At 49.3% G+C, this 11866-nt stretch overlaps 1 long non-coding RNA gene across 2 annotated transcripts in view; it reads left to right on the top strand.

Moving 5' to 3' along the window:
* Positions 1-11866, top strand: part of LOC149861142 (uncharacterized) — a 51006-nt gene that overhangs the window by 1915 nt on the left and 37225 nt on the right. Inside the window, exon 1 of one of the 2 annotated variants that reach the window (XR_016443077.1) lies at positions 7101-7244. The exons of the other annotated variant lie outside the window; for it this stretch is intronic. This is a non-coding gene — a long non-coding RNA (uncharacterized LOC149861142). Of the gene's footprint in view, positions 1-7100; positions 7245-11866 lie in introns of those variants that run through there. 2 annotated transcript variants of the gene reach the window in all.

Below are 11866 nucleotides of genomic sequence, written 5' to 3'. Positions count from 1 at the left end.
CAGCTCCTCCTGAAGGCAGGTGCTGTTGGGTCTTAGGTCTGGAGGGGAAACCTTATCTCGGGATATATGTGCATGTAGCAGCGCCCTAGGTCTGGCTAGGCAGCTTGGAGCGGTGCAAGGCGTCTCCTTCAGAGCTGGTCCAGGACAAGAGACCCCCGGGAGAAATCCGGGCCTCTCTCGTCAGGGAGCAGGCAGGCTCTTTCCGAGGAGGCAGAAGCGATCTCATGGCCGAGACAGCGATCACGATTGCCCCCTTGCCCTCTGAATTTCCGAGGCGGATCTCTTTGGTGACCGCCTCTGCCCAGGTGTCCTGCCACGCATCCGTCTGTCCAGGAGTCTCTGTCCGCAGGTAGTCGCCAACGGGGCAGGGGAGCTCGTTTTGTGCCGGGCTGTGGAGCAGGGGAATCGCTAGGAAGAGCAGTGCCCCTCTTCCCCCCGCCCAGAGGCAGTGGGTTAGTGGGGGAAAAAAGGGAGGTCACTAAATACATCAACGAACAGCAAAATAGCCTTGCCCTTTTGCCCATGCAAAGAGATGCAGTGGAAAGGAGTCCCCCGGGCATGGGCATGGGCAGTGCCAGCTGGAGAGAGCAAGGACTGGGCTTTGCCAGTGAAGAAGGGGAAGGAGCCCCAGCCCCGGAAAGGCGTGGAAGCGGGGCGTTGTGCAAGGCAGAAGAAAGGAGAGCCGTGGGGAAGGCAGGTAGGGAAACACACGTGTGTGTTTGGAGAGAGAGCCAGGGGTATGGGCGGGTCGGCGTGAGGGCAACGGGACCCCTCTGGGCGCAAACACACGTCCTCTTGCACCAAGGCAGCGGTGCACACGCGTCTCCCCGTGCACAGACATATAGAGGTGTGTGCGTGTGGACACACAAACCCACCCCGTGTCTGCGTGTGCGTGTATATGCATGTGTGCGTGTCTATGTTGTACACACGCGTCTGTCCTCGTGCACCAAAATTTCTTTCGCGGGTTTCTTTCTCTCTCGCTGAGGGCCGGTGGTATGGAGATCGGGCGCGGTGTGATGTCCCGGCTGCAATTCTCAGGCTCTCTTCTGGGTTCGCGGTGTAAGCCCGGCCTTGCCGTGTGTGTGGTGCAAGTGCCCCCGGGACCGTAACACGGACAGTATGACACGGCCCCCGGCCGGGCTCCGGCAGCCTGGCGCGGGCGCGTGGCCCCGCGGCAACAGGGGCTGCAAACGTAACGCGTGTTTGAGCACCGAAACCAAAGTGCAGCCCGCTGAAGTGCAGTGTGTCTGGCTGCAACCCGGGGTTTCTCTTGGCACTGGCATTTCTAAGACATCTGTGCAGGGTGTTGAGGGGCGGCTGGTTGTTTGAATACGAGTGACTTAAAATGCTGCCTATGGGAATGGAGAGTAAGATCTATCTATCTATCGTATTCTCATCTTCTTCTCCTTAAATAAAGGATAGACTTAAAGAAAAATCCTGCTTATGGGAATGGAGAATACGATAAATATAATCGAACATAATAATTATATATATATATATATATATACACACACATATACATAGATATTATATATATGTGTGTGTGTGTGTGTGTGTGTGTGTACACTATTATTCTTCATTTGCATGAACAGGATTTTTTTTGTAACATCACTCCTTTCTATGTGAATGCAGAACAAGATGAGAATAAGATAGATAGATAGATAGATAGACAGATATCCCCTCTTGAGAATCCATTCCCGTAGACTTATTTAATACAGAGTAGATATGCATGTGTGTGTATGTATATGTGTGCGTGTTTATACTGTATGACATTTATAATCCCAAACGGAATGAATTTTTACAGCTTTCTTTTCAAACCAAATGCAAAGCGCCAGGGGAGAATTTTCTCAAAGGAGGTTGATTTTTAGCCTCTCATATATAGGAAATATTTTGAAATATATAGAGGTGGGTAAATATATGCGTGGAGATGTGTCTATATCTTAAATGTATGGCTGTGCGTGTATGATGTGTGTGTATATACAATACACGGTTTATATACACACATTAGCTACATGCAAGGGCACTGCCGGGCCGGAAGCTCTCTGCCCGTCTGCATCAGGACAACCTGATCCATTTGGAGGAAGAAGAAGGGGGTCGGGGAAGGAGGCGGGGGAGTGACTGGAAAATCCACTGGGGGAAAAACAACGTGTGATCCTGTATGTTTTTAGACTGAAACGGCTCGTGACAGAGGCAGAATAATGCAAAAGAAAACCCAGCCAGGCCAAGATAAGTCCCCGCTGCCCATGCAGCCCTGAACGGCCCATTGAATTAGATGCCAAACTTCCCCGTGAAGAATGGGCACGTACACATCCTGTAGGCGCCTCGCCAGGCCGGCACCCCCGTGCACTCCCACGTGCAACCAGGTCTGCGACTTCGGGATCTCAGGACAAAGCCCCCTAGAAAGGGGAGGGCAAAGGGGCGGCTGCTGGGTTCCGCCTGCTCGCCGCTTCTCCAATGGCTTTCGGGAGATCCCTGGATCCCTGCGGGGAAATCCGCTTGGGGGGGGGGGGTCCCGCTGGTTCCCAGCCACTGTTCACTGCATCTCTCTGCGATCCCGCTGCTCTCCCAGCCAAGGGCCCGTGGGTGCCCGGCACAGTGGATCCCTCGGGTGGATCCTCCTCTTTGCAGGCCAGAACATCTCATCTGGTGCCCCTTCAGGCTGGGTCCTCCTCAGGGCTCAGCCCCTGAATGGAAAGGGGGAGTCCACCCCCAGGGCGGAGAAGGCGCATTTCTGTGGCGTTGAACCTGGTGGATTTGGGGAGATTGATCCCCAGGGCCTGTCCCCCCTTGAGGCTTGCAGATCCCACTGGAGGAGCCCTCGAGTCGGGGAAGCCGCCCGGGCAGGTATTTTTTCGGACATCCAAAATGGGGGGTGAAAAAAACTACTAATCATCCGGGCAGGAGCCGCCGAGGGGAAGGGCGCACCGCTTGCGTGGTTTCCCTGCTACGCGTCTGCCTGGGCCCGCTGCAATAGCGGAGGGCGAGGCGGGTTTGCGGGACAAGCCTCTGGTATCAGCAGAAGATGACCCCCCCCCGCCCGGGTAATAAAGCCCTCTGTCAGTCAATGCCCGGCATCTTCCTCCCTTTGCTGCTTCACCACCCCTTTTCTGGACCAAAAAGAGAAAAAAAGCTCCAGGTCGGTTCCTGCTGCAGCCCGGGAGGACTCGGGGCACGGCTCTTTGCTGCCAGGGCGGGTGTCATGTGGGGGGGCACAAAGTCTCCCCCCCAGGCAGCTCCGGGACGGGGAAGGGAAACGAGGTGCCCAAGGGCGGGGGGCAGGTGCCACCCGGGCCAGGGCTCCGCACCGCGGCGGGCTTGTGAGCAGGGACAGGAGGGCTCCTGGCAAGCGAGACCAGGCTGGCAGCCGAGGCTGAGAGGGCAGGCGTCGGCCCCTGGCCGGGAAGGGGCCTGGCGAGGCAGGCCAGGGGCAGGGAAGGTTAATACGGATTTGGATCCAGCTGAACTGCTCTCGTGTGTGTACAGCGGAGATCGGGTGGGATCTCAGGGTGCTGGCTGGCAGGCAGGAGACAGCAGGGCAGAGCCCTTTCTCGGGCCAGGGACCCCCTCCCCTGTCTGTATAGCTATTTCTCTATATAGCTGTATCTCTAAGACCTATCTATCTCTATATGGATATAGATATACAGATCTAGAGAGACATATCTATAATATATATGCACATTTTATGCGTGTCGATATATACATAGATAATGCGCGTGTGTGTATATATATGTGTGCGGAGGTGTGTATATTAAATGTCATATATATGACATTAGATAGATAGATGGATAGACAGACAGACAGACAGACAGATAGATAGATATCTTATTCTCCATCCCCACAGACAGCATTTTATATCCGTGCTGCTGCTGCGACCGCTCCAGCTTGACTGGGGAGCTGGAGAGAAGGGGCTTTAGGCGCGGGCTGGGGGCAGAGGGGCAGCAGATCCCTGGTAGTGAAAGGGGAAGAAAGGGAAATAAATAAGTGTCAAGGAAAAAAAAAAAACCCCGAGGTGGAAGGAATGAAACCGAATTCACTCCGCATTGAGGTGCACGGGGGAGGATTGTGTCCACACGACGCCATCGGGACGAAAGGACCTGATCCGGAGCATCCCTGGGTACTGCGGGTCCTTGAGCCGCCAGTGGGTCCCCGAGATCCTGAGACGACCCAGACCCCCGCGAGGAGCCGGGGGCTTTGTGAGGAAGGCGAGGAAGAGGGCGGCTGGCCTGGGCGCGGGGGCTGGGCTCCCCCGGGCCCCCCTGCCCCGTCACCGCGGCTCCAGGCTGCTCCTCCTCGGGGGACAGTTGGATCCACCCGAGCTCAGGGGAAGGTAAAAGGGCACGGGCGAGATTGGGGGGGGGGGATCCCCTGTTGGGAACCCAGTAATTCCCCCCACCGCGACTTCCCAACGGAGCAGGGTTTGGGTTGTCGCTGCTGTCTTATTTAAATCTTTTAATAAATCATTGCTTTTATTTTACTTCAGGCAAGTTTTATTTTTAAGGGGGAAAGTAGCATGTTATAGATCCGATGAGCACCGACAGGAGTCTTCTAAAATGGGGGGGAAAGGGGAATCCTATTAGCACCGACAGGAGCCTGCTAAAATGTGGGAAATCACAACTAGGGACGAGCTCTCCAGGTTTAAAGTAATAATAATAATAATAATAATAATCGTATTTGGTTTAATTTCAAGTCTGGCTCACGCTGTCCCGCCCTGATGGCAAGAGGTTTTGGAAAGGCAGAAACAGCCCCAAAGGGGAATTTCGCCCCAGACCTGGCTCATCATGTCAGGAGGAGGAGGGGGAAATGTTGGATATTGTGGGGTTGGCAAATTTTGCTCGGGTGCTGCGAAAAGGGGGGAAGGCGCAACGCATGAATTAAACCCTAAATAAAAAGGCGTGATATGGCAAAGCTAGCCTCCACCAGCACCAGTAATCCGAGTCCCTAACATGCGGTCGTGGAAATGCGTTTTCCTATTCATTAGTATTAGTATTAGTATTAGCCTCATCCTCCTCATCCTTGTTATTACCATCCCTATTACGACCGCTATTAGTATTATTATCTCTATTCCTACTGTTAATACCCCTAGTATTAATATTCCTATTATTTAATTGCAATGTTCAGGGCTTTTATTTTTCTTTAAAGGCGAGATATCTATCTATCTATGTATCTGTCACCCACTCCCTTTGTCGCCTGCAGCCTGACCTAGATGTAAGGCCAATTGCGGGGGTGTGTGTGTGTGTGTGTGTGTCCACTCCTGGGGATAAGGGCTCTCTGATCCAATGCATGTGTGCGTGTGCGTGCGTGTGTGTCCTACTCGTAGGGGAAAAGGAGTCTCTGATCGCGTGTGCGCGTGTCCCAGGCTTAGGGGAAAAGGGCTTTCTGCGCGTGTATGTGCGTGCGTGCGTGTGCGCGCGTGTCCCACGAGTAGGGGAAAAGAGCTCTGTGATCCAACGCGGGCGCGCGCGCGCGCGTGTGTCCCACTCGTAGGCTCTCCCTGCTCGCGCGCGCGCGGGTGTGTGCGCGCGTGTCCGCTCGTGTCCCCGCGCGGGTGTGTGCGCGCGTGCCCACGCGTGTGCGCGCGCCCCGCCCCGCCCCTCCCCGCCCGGCCCGGCCCGGCCCGGCCCGGCTCATTGATGAAGTGCGGGGCGCCGCAGGGCGGTGGGAGGGGTGGGAGCGGTGACGTCAGGCGGCGCCCAGCCAATCGCGGCCGGCGGCGAGGGCCGGGAGTGCGAAAGCATGAATGAAAAGTGCGGGGCGGCCTCCCCAGTGCGGCTGCGGGCGCGGGCGGCGGCTTGGCCGGGCCGGGCCGCGCGCTGCTCCTCTCGGCTCCGATCCGCCGCCTGCGCGTGAGTGTAAGTGCTGCGGGGAACAGGGCTGGCGGCTGGAGGGCTGCGTGTGCGTGCGTGTGCACCGGGTGCCTTCCCGGCTCCCCGCGCTCGCTCTCCTTTGCCATTTCTTCCCCTTCCCCTTCCCCTTCCCCTTCCCCGGCGGGTTTCATCTCCCTTCTCCTGTAGCATCAGAGGCGGATGGAGGGGGGTGGGGGGTGGCTTGTCCATCTCCAATGGAAGCGAAAATTAAATCTGAATCTGCAACCAAAAGAATAATCTTGCTAGAGAGATCCGGCACCTCTTTTTTGTGGGGGGGAGAATCATAGTAATTGTAGGAAATGAGGGCTGGAAGGGACTTCAGCTCATCTGGGATGATGATTTGGAGCCAGGGTGCGAGTGACCTGCTTGCTTAGCTCAGGAGAAATGACCCTGGCTGATGGCAACTCCTGGGTTTTGACCTTATTTTATTGTATTCTGCTTTGTTTTATTCTATTTTACTTTATTTTATGATTGTACCTACTCTATTTTATTATTTTACTTTACTTCATAATTTTATTTTATTTTACTTGATTTTACTTGATTTTCCCTCTATTTTATTATTTGGCTGTCTTTATTTTAATTCTGTTTTTATTATTTGACTTTATAGTTTCACTTTAATTTTTTTTTTTTTAATGATTTTACCTTATATTGGACTTTATTTCATTTGATCAACCAAAGAAAAGAAAACTTGCTGATTTGTCCAAGTTCAGGCCATTCTACTAATACCTCTGTGGAATTAAATTCTCTCTCCTTACTTGGGGGTGGGGATCTCGGGTCTTCTCAGTTGGTGAGGGTCGAAACAGATTTTTGCACAGCTCCAAATGGAGACCTTTGATGTGGTCGTCTTGCCATTTGGCTTAAAGAGATATAGATATAGGTATAGATGTAGATATAGATGTGTGTGTGTGCATGGCCTGGAGAAGTTGAGGGGAGTTTTTGCCATACGTTGATGGGTTTCAGGATTGGGCTCACATTGCATTGATGCCCTGATGCTGCGGCTCCTGGTGTTAACATTTGCATCGTTTTATTTATTTCTCCTTTCTTCTCCCTCTAAAAAGACACATGCCGCTGGAACCCCTCGGAGGAAAAGAAGGTGTTTTATTTATTTATTTTTTCTTCCTGCTGATGGCGGAGACTTCAGGGGTTGGTTGTTATCTTTGGTTATCTAGCTGTATGAGTGGTGTCAATTCTTCATAAAGCTAGATAACCGAAAGTAAAAATAACCCCATTACACGCCTGAGGAGGATGTGGAGAAGAAAGAAACCCCTCAGAAGGGAGAAGATGAAAGACAGAAACCGAAAGGCGAGAGAGAGGCAGTGAGAGGAGGGGGAAAAAGAAAAGACGAAAAGGCATCTTTTTGAAACTGGAATTAAACACGAGGTAGGATTTTTTTTTTTTTTTTTTTTAAAGAACCTATTTACAGCCTATAATTTCAAGCAATTACTGAGTGAGTGCATGCCAAAAAAAATTCCTGTTCTAAGCAAATGGAGGGTGCCAACTTTCTCCACTGTTTAACTTTTATTGAATTAAACCAGTAAAATTTCCAATTAGATAATGGATTTGGAGCCTGCATGAGCTTCAAGAATTGGGATGCACTTTTATTATCTAACTCATTGGGTGCCTTCAAAGAATCCATAAATCAGTGGGGATTATTTTCTTCAATAATTTCTTTAATAAACCAGCAATCACCTAGTGTTGTTCATGGTTGTTTTGAAAATACCAACTCCTGTCTTTTCTTCCCATCCCCTATATGTTATGTTTTTAATTTTGTTCCCTGACAGATGTAACATGATAATCAGGACTAGAAAAAGTGGATATGGTGATTTTGGAAAATGGTGTCTTGAAAATTTTCTGTGTGACCTTTTTCCCCTCCCCCCCCCCTCCTGATGCACATCTCTGAATGTTTAAAAAAATTAACTTTTGTCTTTGCTCAGTTCTTTGCATGGAGTCAAGATTCCAAGATTGGGAATTTACAACCCACCCCAAAACCCCCCTAAAACAAAGCCCCAAGTTTGGTGTGAAACTGCGTAAATTGGGGAATTTATTGAGTGGTGTGTAATTCTTCCCCGCTGACTTCAGATTTGCTTGGGTTTTTACGCCTTTCACTGGATTACCCGTCAACTTGCTCCCCATGGAATTTGTAAAATTTTACCTATGCTACTTTAAAAGACAAGTTTGGGTCAAAGGTTTGGACTGGGTACATCTCTCTGGCTTTTAAAGGTCACACTGAATGACTTAGACTTCACCTGCAAAATGTATCACCCTGTTTGGAAAAGTGTCTCGATGGTACTTAGAAGAAGTCAAAAGTCTTTTAATGGATTAAAAGAACCCATTAGGCTCAGGACTGTGATGCCAAGAAACAGATTTCATAGTAATAATAATAATAAAAATTTTTGATACCAAAATTTCCGTGCCACTACTTGAGATAATATTGGAAAGGAACCTTTTGTAGCATTGGGACTTCATGCACATCTCCTGTGGCGCATGTTAAAAGAGCTCGCTTTTGAACTTCCCTGGACCTTGTTACTTTCTCTCTTGTGTTCACTGAGCTCATCAGAAACTTTTTAAAAGAGCAGAAGAAACTGATGCTGGTGCCTTATCCGGGATACTGATGTAGTTGTCAGTGCAATGTGAATGATTTGCCCTGCTCAAATGATGACTCCAAATTTTAATAAACCAGATATTTCCGCCACCATCACCACCCATGGCCCTGCAATTCGAAAAAAACCCATGACTGCATAACTTCCTATTTGTAATCTGCTCATGGACATCCAAAGAACAACCTCCCTTACTTCTTTGTTAATGATCTGACTAGGTACTCAACCATTTCAGTATCTAAGGAGTTTGGAGGGGTTTATAGCTTCCTGTGTTGAAAGGAAACTATTATAACTCCCAATTTTGCAGGTGCCTCTAGGATTTATTGCCTCTTGTATAGACTTTTCCACTAGCACACTGTAAGATCGTTCTGATCCAGTTGGGTTTCTGCATCCCTTTTGATGCAAGGGTGGAGATTTAGTCCCAGGGAGGGTGAGGGGCTGACTTGCAGCTCCCAGTCATCAGTGAGAAAGGTCCCATTGAGTTCAGCTCAGACACAAAGCGGCTCATGTAATATTGGACAGAGAGTTTGTGTCCAAGCCAAACACGCGGTGTGGGAAAATCCCGGCCCTGTGGAAGTCAAGGGGAGCTTTGCCATCTCCTGAGTTCCAGCCTGGTGCTTTATCATAAGGGCATCCCACCTCCCCCAAGAGATCAAACTTATCATGTTGGTAACATGGAGGAAACATTTGACACTGGAGCTGGTTGAACAGGGCCGGCAGAACGGGGAGGGAAGTGTTTACAGGCCTCTGAATTCAGCTGCTCCTCTTGCCCCTTGCTATTTCTCTTCCCAACTCCTGGGACCAGATTCTTTCGAAGGCACATTCAAGAAATGCCTGTGAACACTCGTGGTCACGTGGAAAGCGAGGGCGCCTCTGTGCAGCACAAGTATTGGCTAATCTGCCTTTTGCCATCCGCCATTGGCCGTCCTCAGGCTTTTTTTGTTTTAAAAAAAGCATCTGCCATCCAATCAGGGACCTGGAACAGGAGTATGTGCTGAGACCCTTTTTCCTAGTTGACCAATCGTGCACCGTGAGCGCTGAAGAACACACCCCATAGGCTAAATTTGCGGGTGTAAGATGCTGCAGACAAACAAAGACATTAGCAAAAATCGAGGTTTGCGAGTGGGGAGAAGGGCTAATTTTTTTCTCTCCTGACATTGGATTTACGGCCATTCAGCCCATGCTTGTTGACCCTTTGAGATTAAGTCCATCCTTGCAAAGGATGCAAAGGGCTTTAGGCAAGTAGGTGACTACCTTGTACTGGCCCTGGTAAGTAAGAACAAGGGCTATGGGGCCAAATTCTGCCTGTCTGCCTGGTGGGAATGGGTCCAGTGGGGACTGATCCTCCATTTTACTTTGGCCTCTTCATACTACTATGGAGACATTTCAAAGACATTATATAGGACATTTAAGGTGTGTGCCTATGTACACCCCGCTTGACCAGTTTTTTTGATCCTGCCAGTGATATAAAGGGGCCAGGTTATCCATGAGAACCAGACCTTGTGCCCACAGCAAGGACAAATTAGGGTCTGGTTATCCCCAGGGTCTGATTCGCATCAGTCTTGTAGGGCAAAGGAACCTGAAAATGGGTGCAGATTTTCACCCACCCTAAATGTTTCTAGAGTGGCATGAATGGAGCCCGGTGGTGTGGTACAAATAGGGTTTCTTTGGTCCACCTCTTTGTTGCTGAGATAGATCTGGGGGCTCTTATTTTATCTCCACGTTGAGCCAGTTCTCTCTCCTCACCAGCATATTGTCCAGTCCCTAATTAGGTTACTGTCCGCAGTCTCCCATGGACTTTATAATCTTGGCCTGGCTCAAAGGATGTATGTAGAGCCGTGGCGTTCTGCAGGGAAATGACGCAGGGAAGGTGGGAGGGCTGGTTCAGTTCGTTATTGTTAGTGGCGTATAGAAATCGGCAAGCATTGAATTAGAGATCGGGCCGCTTCCAAAGCCTGCATGAAAACCTCCCCACAAAGACCTGGCCAACGGCTGGCTGCCTTCCCCTCCCCAGTGCAGTCCATTGACCCTAAAAAAAAGCCCAACTTATTGGCATGACATTGATCCAAATTGCAGCTTACACACGGCCGTTTAGGCTTGCTTGGGCACTCTGATTTGACTGGTTAACACTCAGCAGTGTCTATTCTGTTCTTCTCTATATGCATAACTACGATTGACATTAATAGGAAATATGCTTGCCTTTCTTGTGTAGAGAGATTAGCTCCCAACATCCTGGTACGTGCTTAAGAGTGGCATGAGTTTAAAAAAAAGGAGAAGACATTGCAGTGCTATTTTCCTCAGTAGTTCAGTGAAGCATTGGGGAGGAAACATCATACATAACAATAATCATCCCTTACATTTAGAGACTGACTTTTCTCTGACTTCAAGGCTGGGCTCTGGGTTGATTCACTTTTTCCCCCCTGCATCTTGCTTAGTCATTTCCGTTTGTGCAAAATGCAACATATAGGCCAGCTTCTCATTTATGCTAAAATCTCTTTACACTGCTTTGATAATGTAAAGAGGATTTAAATTACAGCTGCCCCCACTTTACAGCTGGCTTGAGTTAGGCCTCATTGTAAATGAGACATGCATTTATAGTATGATGTGTTCCAGCCACCAGTGAAATGCAGAAGCTTCTGGGATGGAATTAGTGCCTGTGCGTTGCTAATAGCCGCAGCGTGTGGAGAGGAAATGAATAGCATTGGGATTTTTGGGTTGGGATCGGGAGAAATTGGGGTTTAGGCTTTGGGATTCTGTAACCATTGAAATTGCGTTTTGCAATTTTTTGCCTGCTTTTGATTCAGAAAATCAACCCCCCGCAAGGGGTGGTTTTTCTCCCCTTTGTACTTCGTTTGCATCCTCAAAACTGAACGTCTTATGTGTTTTGCTCAGCTAGAAAAGATCCAGGGTTGCTTTCCGTAAGAAGAGAGCTGGTCCAAAACGACCTCTTTCCACTCCATTTTGTTGAGATTGAAAAGCATTTTCACTTTTGTGTTTGAAAGTTTCAGTGGAGAATTTTACATTTTTAATTTTAAAAGACCTATTTCCATTTCTGGTAACCGGCCAGTGAAAAAAAAAGTTCAGCCCCAAACTGCTGAATGTGGAGATCCCCCTCCCCGCCCCCCATCCCCTTCCTAGGTGGAAAAAGTGAAAAATCTCGAGGAAACGAGGTGCTTCCTATTAAAAACTCTTTGTTAAAAACCCAAATTTCCATTTAGGGAAAATAATGATGGACATTTTTTGACCAGCCCTGAAAAAGTAAGGTTGTTTTCTAGCTATACCCACCTCCCCATCTTTTCCCTCCCTCCTCATGTTGCATTATGGGATGGTGTGGGCATTTTGGTTTCAATGTAGTTGTAGAAAGAAAGGTGCTAAATAAATGCAAGGCTTTATGGTGAGCCAATC

The sequence above is a fragment of the Crocodylus siamensis genome, chromosome 6 (assembly GCF_052110815.1).
Source record: "Crocodylus siamensis isolate JL-2025a chromosome 6, ASM5211081v1, whole genome shotgun sequence".
In the NCBI taxonomy this organism is placed as follows: Eukaryota; Metazoa; Chordata; order Crocodylia; family Crocodylidae; genus Crocodylus; species Crocodylus siamensis.
The sequence above is the reverse complement of the archived record's forward strand: the minus strand, read 5'-3'. Positions and strand labels throughout refer to the sequence as shown.